Genomic DNA, 10,494 nt, shown 5'->3' on the forward strand with positions numbered 1-10,494 from the left:
AAGACAAATGACATATGAATAACATATTTATTCATTTCCATTTAAACTCTTTTTTTTTTTGCCATTTGCCCATGCCGTATTTTGTACAAATCATTAATAAATACCTTAAAACTTTCAAAAGCATCTACAAGGTGTACAACCACCTCAACACTTTAAGCTGCCAAGGCCCCAATAAGTATAAAAAAATTAAAAGAAAACAACCATTTTATGAAACACTCACTCCCAACGTTTAAATGGTTCTTTTAAACTGAAGAAACATGGTGACGTTTCTTCAGACTGATGAAGAATGTGCTGTATATGGCTCTTTATATCACCAAAAGTGTTATACAAAACATTCTCAGTCAATCTGAAGAAAATAACAATTTTATTGTTCATGGGTCTTTACTGAGCCACTGTAAAACTGTAAAAATAAAAAACCCTAAAGACGACATCAGCCAACTTTTCCATGAAATCAAATATTGTTTTTTTCCTATAGGAACTTTATAAATGAATTAACAAAACAAAAACGCATTTTAATGCAGTAAATGGCTTTTTATTCTGGTTTACATCTTCCTTTTAAGAGCAGTAATTCTGTTTTTGACAAAAAATTTCACAGCCAACCAATCTGTCTTTCAACAATAGGATTCACGCTATAGGTTCTGCTTTTATACAGGCCTCACAATGTTATTTTCCTGGCACTGTGCAAGTTTTGATGAACCTGTTCAGATGTTTTTCAACAGCTTTCACCTCATTGGTCTCCCATTTCCTTTTCTTAACCACCTTGACACCTGAATAAATGCAGGACAGCATCAGTCAAAACATACAATGTTTTTCCATTTCATAACAGCTTGCCATAATGTTTATCAGACTATACCTTTGGGAACTAATGTGGTACTAGTTGGTTCTGATGCTGGTGTTGCTGTTTGGTTCTGATGCTGATTGGTTTCCTGGGCTTGCTTTGTAGATGTTTCTATGTCCAGTTCTGCTCCAATCTAGTTAAACACAAATTAAATGCATCAAACTAAAAGAACAAGTGGCAAAGAACATCCAATAATAGTAATAATGATAATGACCAGAAAAAAGTGTTTACTGAAGAAAAACAAAAAAAGACTGAAAGATAAAAAATAAAAATAAATATTGGTGGCTGCTGGGGCTGTCAATCCATGATCACCCTTCATCACGACCAGCTCAGTAAGAGATACCAATCAAGGACAGGGCTGAACTGTAACATGCTGCAGAGCATAACTATTGTTTTTTAATATGTCACAAAAATAACAGGGCTTAGTTACTGCTAGCATGCCATACAATTACATATGTCAGCTGAAAACCATCCAACGCAGCTACAAAGTCGATCGATCATTCCATTTTTATCCAAAAGTTGTGGTTTTGCTACGGGGTTCCTAAGATATTTCTAGATACTTGTTTTTACACCAGTTCAACTGTGCACAAAAAGGTAATGGTAAATCACTTCTTTATTCTACCAAGAACATGCCCAATATTAAAAACATGTTGCCATACAATAAACAAGAGGAACACTAATTCTGAAACTATTTTAAGGCTAAACACACCAATCAAACTAATTATTTTTAATAAAATTCTTATATTCTTATACTCTTATATCCTATGCCAATACTGTTAGAGTACATTGTACATTGTGGGGACTTGACGTTTACTAAATAAAAAACACATGAAATATAATAGTTTCATACCATTTTGCAGAAAGTAGACTCTTGCTGTGATTGTTGGGTGCCATGGTGATTGTCTCCAGAGGCACAATCTGGCTCCAGACCTTTGCTGTCTGCTGTCGTTCCACTTTTTGTCACCTGAAATGGGCACAACAGTCACTAACATGCCCGATATTAAAAACATGTTGACATACAATAAACAAGAGGAACACCCATAAGTGGTAGAAACTATTTTAAGGCTAAACACACCAATCAAACTATTTATTTTTTTAATAAAACTTATTCTTTTTTAACAGCCGCTTTGTGGGGACTTGAATGAAATCCTATGCCAATACTGTTAGAGTATATTGTATATTGTGAGGACTTGACGTTTACTATGTAAAAAACACCTGAAATATAATAGTTTCATACCATTTTGCAGAAAGTAGACACTTGCAGTGATTGTTGGGTGCCATGGTGATTGTCTCCAGAGGCACTATCTGGCTCCAGACCTTTGCTGTCTGCTGTCGTTCCACTTTTTGTCACCTGAAATGGGCACAACAGTCACTAACATGCCCAATATTTAAAACATGTTGCCATACAATAAACAAGAGGAGCACCCATAAGTGGTAGAAACTATTTTAAGGCTAAACACACCAATCAAACTATTTATTTTTTTAATAAAACCCATTCTCTACATTCTTTTTTAACAGCCGGTTTGTGGGGACTTGAATGAAATCCTATGCCAATACTGTTAGAGTACATTGTACATTGTGGGGACTTGACGTTTACTATGTAAAAAACACATTAAATATAAGTTTCATACCATTTTGCAGAATGTAGACTCTTGCAGTGATTGTTGGGTGCCATGGTGATTGTCTCCAGAGGCACAATCTGGCTCCAGACCTTTACCGTCTGTTGTCATTCCACTTTTTGTCACCTGAAATGGGTACAACAGTCACTAACATGTCCGATATTAAAAACATGTTGCCATATAATAAACAAGAGGAACACCCATAAGTGGTAGAAACTATTTTAAGGCTAAACACACCAATCAAACTATTTATTTTTAATAAAACTCTTATATTTTTAAATAGGCACTGTGTGGGGACTTTGTGTAAACCATTCATTTGAAAAGACGTTGTGGGGACTCAGTGGGGGAGGTGCACCACTTGCTGAATGAAATCCTATGCCAATACTGTTACAGTACGTTGTGGGGACTTGACGTTTACTATCTAAAAAACACCTGAAATATAATAGTTTCATATTATTTTGCAGAAAGTAGACTCTTGCTGTGATTGTTGGGTGCCATGGTGATTGTCTCCAGAGGCACAATCTGGCTCCAGACCTTTGACGTCCGCTGTCATTCCACTTTTTGTTACCTGAAATGGGTACAACAGTCACTAACATGTCCGATATTAAAAACATGTTGACATACAATAAACAAGAGGAACACCCATAAGTGGTAGAAACTATTTTAAGGCTAAACACACCAATCAAACTATTTATTTTTTTAATAAAACTTATTCTTTTTTAACAGCCGCTTTGTGGGGACTTGAATGAAATCCTATGCCAATACTGTTAGAGTATATTGTATATTGTGAGGACTTGACGTTTACTATGTAAAAAACACCTGAAATATAATAGTTTCATACCATTTTGCAGAAAGTAGAGTCTTGCAGTGATTGTTGGGTGCCATGGTGATTGTTTACAGAGGCACAATCTGGCTCCAGACCTTTACTGTCTGCTGTCGTTCCACTATTTGTCACCTGAAATGGGCACAACAGTCACTAACATGTCCGATATTAAAAACATGTTGCCATATAATAAACAAGAGGAATACTAATAAGCGGTAGAAACAATTTTAAGGCTAAACACACCAATCAAACTATTTATTTTTAATAAAACTCCACCACTTGCCGAATGAAATCCTTTGCCAATACTGTTACAGTACGTTGTGGGGACTTGACGTTTACTATGTAAAAAACACCTGAAATATAACAGTTTCATACCATTTTGCAGAAAGCAGACTCTTGCCGTGATTGTCTCCAGAGGCACAATCTGGTTCTAGACCTTTACTGTCCGCTGTTGTTCCACTTTTTTTCACCTGAAATGGGCACAACAGTCACTAACACGCCAGAATGTTGCCGTACCATAAATAAGAGAAACACTGATTAATGGCAGGAAATACTTTTATCATCTCCACTTAACATATAGCAGCAATTTGTAGTTCTGATTCTCTGCATACTTTATCATGTTCTTCAATGGTCAGAACCACCACAGAGCAGGTATTATTTGGGCAGTGGATTTTTATCAGCACTACATTTACACTGATGTGGTTGTGGTGGTGTGTTAGGGCGTGTTATGCTGGTTTAAGTAGATTACACACTCACACACACTGATATTGTGGTGATAGTATAAACGCAGAGCTAGTAATGATTCACCACCCTAATAATACCTGAACTGTGGCTGTACAATGGGTGTCCTGACCACTGAAGAACAGGGTAAAGGGTGGTCAACAAAGTATGCAAGGAATCAGATGGACTAAATTCTGGATCTGTAGAACTTCAAGGTGCTCCTCTATGGTATGTGGAGCTCATAAAATAGACACGTTTAGGAGCAAGTAGGTGGTTTTAATGTTATGGCTGATCAGGGTGTGTAAAGCAAGTGTAAGACGCAGCACTGTATACTGGTGTATATCCCAACTGATGTACATGAGTTCAGAAATCACACCTAGTGTTATACATTTCCTATACTGGTGGAGTACATAAACATAGCATTTACAGTGTGTAAGCTGCATGAACAAAAGTCGTTTTCCTTACTTGAATCTCAGAACCAGATCTGTGCTGTGAATGTTTGGTGAAATGCTGATCAACTTCAGCGGCAGTTTCTGACTCCAGGTGACTACTGCCTGCTTCCGGTCCACTTTCTGTCACCTAAAATGATAACATCAGCCACTATTAAACTTATAAGGTAGAAGGGTACCAGTTATTATCAGCTACCATTGGAAATCAAGTGGATGACTAAAGAGGTAGTTAGTTGTTTTTAATTTATCGGGATGCTTTTGGTCAGTTGCCTTGGTTTTGAGAAGGACTGTGTGTTTATATATAAGAAAGCACTACAGTGGCTTTATCTCATTTGGAAACTGAGTTTGAGGATATCGCAGAGCTGTCAAATCACACTTGTGAAAGTGTTTTTTTTTATATAATTTGACAGTTTAGTTTGGGAATTTGAGCTGCAAGAGAAAAGTAAAATGTATGACTGATAAAATGGGTAGAAAAACATTAGGCAGAAGTCAAAGGTGTATAAAACATTTGTATAAGGATTTTATACATGTAACATTTGAGTAGCTTCCATCAGGCAAATGGTATCTAATGCCAAGAGACACCAGGAATATTTAAAAGAGGTCACCTTTACTGAAATGCAGTGGAAATTATCATTTCTTTGTAAATAGGTTTTATAATCGCTTGTATACTACACTACAGTTAATAGTTTGTTGTGAGTGTGTGTGTTGTTGTTGTTGTAGGTGTATATACATTGTCAAAGTTTTGTCACAAGTGACCAAAGATGAATTTCCACATTCTTACTTTACTCCTCCAGGAACAATCACTATCTCCGTAGTTATATGTAATCTCTACTCCAGATCTGATATCTCTTAAAGCACAAAGACACAACCGGGGCCTTCCTTCCACAATGATTCTCTTCATTTTGCAGTTGGGGTTAATATGGTCTTCCAAGAGTGCCATCATCTCTTGCAGCATCAAAACTGAATTTGAAAAACAGAAGACAATTAAAAAGATAATTTGTGACAAAATATATTATTTTAGCTGTAGATAGTTTTAGTTGAGATTGTTCTAGAATTCAAACCTAATCAAATCAAACATTACATTTTGAGGTAAGGTACATGCATTTTGTTCAATAGAAATACTACTGAACTAAATAATGACTACAAAGTACAGTATATGTACATGTTTTCTGTAACCCCAGCCAGGAAAAACAGCATAGACAGGCATGGATGCACATGTTGTGTATGCTGGTCAACAGAAATGGATGTTGATAAACTGATGACCATGCTGAGCTCTCCACTTAACCCAGTACCAGCCCAGCATAAACCAGCATAGAGCAACATAAAACAGCTTAGACCAGTATGAAATATGCACTGGTTTGTAGAAAGAAGGCCTGGATTTTTAAGAAGGTAAATGTATTTTTCCCCTAAGCCTTTTTTTTTCCATTTTCTGCCTGAAATTACATACAAACATCTTTAGGCTTTCTACTCAAGCAGAGAAACTAGAGTCAATTTTATGAAAAGCCTTAAAAAATGTCAAATAAAACATTTAAAGGTATTGAAATTAATCTGCAGTGGTCAATATCTGATGAAAAAAAAAGAGAAAATGTAAAAAATAAAAAGGTAAACACACTCCTAAATTTCATTGTATAATCTAGATATCAGTGACTTCAAACTGAAGAGTTAATGTCCAACAATTTGAAGTTATTCAAGCTGGAGTAGACAGTGGCCTAGCCAAGTGTCTCCAAACACTACAGCCTCTCCATAAAGATAATGATTCATTTTATTGCAGAAAAAAAAATAAAAATAAATAATATATATATATTCAAGTCATATATATAATCTAGACTTAATGGCAACATTTACAATGTTTTTCTTTACAAACTAGACTCATGCAGCTCTCCAAGTGCCCTGTTACCCTGAACAAACAGGAGAAGGGTTTATACGTGTTGTATTTTATTCTGATATTTACTCGTTTCTAACGCAGAACAGTGTCCCTTCAAAGGCCAGTCGTTTTGGAGGAGGGAGCTTCACTCTGGTTTGCTGTGACTCCCTCACACCCCTTCGTGTGTTTAAATCGCCTCAGCGGGGGAAAGGCAGCCAGTTAAAGACATCTAAGCTCTGAAAACATGTTTATTGTCTTGATTATTTTTTGTTGTAATTGTTGTGGCCAAATAAAACCGTCCGAGTCGTCTCTCGCGGTGCAGGCCGCTGAAACACGGGCCTATGTTTGTCCCGCCTCCTTGGTTACGCGTCGTCATGACTCGGCCCCTGATTGGTCTGCAGACTTGATTGACGTGTCGCTGGAAAGCTAAGAGCCTATGCCACACGACCATAAGAGTTCCTTAAGGGAGACCCACGGGGATAATATTTTAATTATTAAAAAATATGCTGTACCGTGTTTTTAAACTCACACAAACACGAGGATTACAAAAAACGGACTGACGGAAAGGCACAAGGTAAGCGCTGGTGTGATTTGTTTGTGTGTGAATCGCTTCTGGGCTCATGACGCAGGAGTTTTATTTTTTAAGAGAAAGAGATATACCATATTTGGAATAACATTCTTTCGGTTTTAACTCCATATCCACACATTCACTGTCACTAATCTGTTCATAACTTTCCTGGCAAGGAATATTTCGACCAAAGTATTCGTTTTCCGAGAGAAATTAAAAATAAAACGGCATAATTAATGAAAGCTGGGACTCTAATCTTTAACGTGACAACCTCACACATAAACAGATAAAGAAAAGCCTGTGTACTCACGTCCAGAACTTTCCGTCCAGATGAAGTCAAACATAACTCCTCTCAGGGCGCTGCGGTGAACGCCCCGTCTCCTCCGGCCTTCCTCCGGGGATCAGCTCTCCTCTGTTCTCCAGCACCAAGCTTCCTTTAGTGAAGTCCGACACCGCGAACACTCCTCTGCCTTGTTTACGAACCACAAACCGCACTAAACTCACCGACTTTCCGAAATCTAAGTTTAATCCAAGGTAAACTACCGTTATATTCGCTCACCTTTAAATGAATCGATGTATTTAACTTCGAGCCCCGCGGTGACGTGAAAAACGGCGTTCAAAATAACAAACGATTCACTGAATATTCACTGGTTCCACCAACTCTTAACACACCTCTTTGAAAAGTGCATTAAAGGTTCATAAACAGCTTAGCATTAGCAAAACAAATGGACTGGAGACCGTTAAATGCCTCATCAGGGCTGCGTTAACAACGGGGAACTAGATAAATGCTCAGAATAGAGCACCGCTTAGATTCAAACGCTAAATTGACAGTAGTTTACGCTCCACTTTTTTATTTAATAAAAGCGCTGAGTGATATAAGACTTTAACATTTAGTTTCAAGGCAAAACTCACAGGTTCTGTGCTTGTTCGACTAACTCCTCTTGTGACTGCGTATAATGAAGCCTTTCTTAACGAGCTACCTCATTGGCCCGTTTCAACCAATCAGAAGTCAGGATTTCTGTACCACGTGATCAAGTGTGCTAATGGCCCCAACAGCAAAACCTATGTCAACAGGGGGCGTGCACACACACTGAGCACTTGCTCCCTATACACTCGCACACTTTTGTCAGGGCTATGACCATCCTGGGGACTATTGAGATTTTGAAGGGGCGGGTACAGTTCGACAAAATAGACACGCTGCAATGGTTAACTTTGTGGGGACTCGATTTTAGGTCCCCACGATGACACAGGTCCCCAATTTATTGGTGTGTATTCTGGTCAATGTCCCCATATTATATGGTTTACAAACAAACACACACACACACACACACATGCACACTAGTGATTAGGGGCAGAGAACACACACACACACACACACACACTAGTGATTAGGGGGTGGGGGGTGGGGGGTAATCTCCGGGTCACGATACTTGTTTCATTTGGTTTCCCTAGTTACACTATCTGTGTCTTCATGCTTATGCTACAGCTTTCTCCCTGTAATTCAGTGGTCACCCTACATTCATCTCCATTGTTACAACCATTTCCACAGTGATAACACTTCGCATGTTTCCATGGTTACACTAGGACCTAACCTTAACCCTAACTCTATTTTCACAGTGTTCCACATGCTGGTAGTCAGTTTCCATGGCTACGAGATGCGTCACTTCCTCTGGTGAAAGTTCCCCTCCTGACCAATAGAGGCCTCTATCGCTAAGACCACATTTGGCATCTGAAGGTCCTTAGGAGACCATTTTGTAGATGTGTTTTACTGGAATTATTTTCATTTCTGAGCTGTTATTTCACGTTTCACACACACACAAACACACACAAACACACACACACACAGACTAGTGATTAGGGGCAGTGAACACACACACACACACACTAGTGATTAGGGGCCGTGAACACACACACACACACACACACTAGTCATTAGGGGCAGCTAGTGATTAGGGGCGGTGAACACACACACACAAACAAACAAACAAACACACACACACACACACACACACACACTAGTGATTAGGGGCAGTGAACACACACACTAGTGTTCAGGGGCCGTGAACACACACACACACACACTATTGTTTAGGGGCAGTGAACACACACACATACACACTAGTGATTAGGGGCAGTGAACACACACACACACACACACACACTAGTCATTTGGGGCAGCTAGTGATTAGGGGCGGTGAACACACACACACACACACTAGTAATTAAGGGCAGTGAACACACAAACACACACACACACACTAGTGATTGGGGCAGTGAACACACACACACACTAGTGATTAGGGGCAGTGAACACACACACACTTGTGATTAGAGGCAGTGAACACACACACACACTAGTAATTAAGGGCAGTGTACACACACACACACACACACTAGTGATTGGGGCAGTGAACACACACACACACTAGTGATTGGGGCAGTGAACACACACACACTAGTGATTAGGGGCAGTGAACACACACACATACACACACACACACACACACACACACACACACTAGTGATTAGGGGCAGTGAACACACATACTCTCTTTTTCACACACACACCCTAGTGATTAGGGTCAATGAACACACACACTCTCTCTCTCACACACACACACGCACACACACACACTAGTGGTTAGCGGCAGTAAACATACACACACACACTATTGTTCAGGGGCAGTGAACACACACACACACACTAGTGATTAGGGGCAGTGAACACACACACACACACACACTAGTGATTAAGGGCGGTGAATACACACACACACACACTAGAAATTAGGGACAGTGAACACACATACACACACACACACACACACATGATTAGGGGCAGTGAACACACACACACACACACTAGTGATTGGGGCAGTGAACACACACACACACACTAGTAATTAGGGACAGTGAACACACACACACACACACACTAGTGATTGGGGCAGTGAACACACACACACACACACACACACACACTAGTAATTAGGGACAGTGAACACACACACACACACACACACACACACACTAGTAATTAGGGACAGTGAACACACACACACACTAATAATTAGGGACAGTGAACACACACACACACTAGTGATTAGGGGCAGTGAACACACACACATACACACACACACACACACACACACACACACACTAGTGATTAGGGGCAGTGAACACACATACTCTCTTTTTCACACACACACCCTAGTGATTAGGGTCAATGAACACACACACTCTCTCTCTCACACACACACACGCACACACACACACTAGTGGTTAGCGGCAGTAAACATACACACACACACTATTGTTCAGGGGCAGTGAACACACACACACACACTAGTGATTAGGGGCAGTGAACACACACACACACACACACTAGTGATTAAGGGCGGTGAATACACACACACACACACTAGAAATTAGGGACAGTGAACACACATACACACACACACACACACACATGATTAGGGGCAGTGAACACACACACACACACACTAGTGATTGGGGCAGTGAACACACACACACACACTAGTAATTAGGGACAGTGAACACACACACACACACACACTAGTGATTGGGGCAGTGAACACACACACACACACAC

General features: G+C 39.6%; 1 long non-coding RNA gene across 1 annotated transcript; it reads right to left on the reverse strand.

Annotated features, from left to right (window-relative positions):
* Positions 1-542: 542 nt before the first annotated feature.
* LOC136676316 (uncharacterized) lies at positions 543-1,792 on the reverse strand. Its single transcript, XR_010796279.1, has 3 exons — positions 1,689-1,792; positions 854-971; positions 543-767 (listed from the first exon to the last, which is right to left on the reverse strand). It is a non-coding gene; the product is annotated as an uncharacterized lncRNA (long non-coding RNA).
* Positions 1,793-10,494: the final 8,702 nt, after the last annotated feature.

The sequence above is a fragment of the Hoplias malabaricus genome, chromosome X2, assembly GCF_029633855.1.
Source record: "Hoplias malabaricus isolate fHopMal1 chromosome X2, fHopMal1.hap1, whole genome shotgun sequence".
NCBI lineage: Eukaryota > Metazoa > Chordata > Actinopteri > Characiformes > Erythrinidae > Hoplias > Hoplias malabaricus.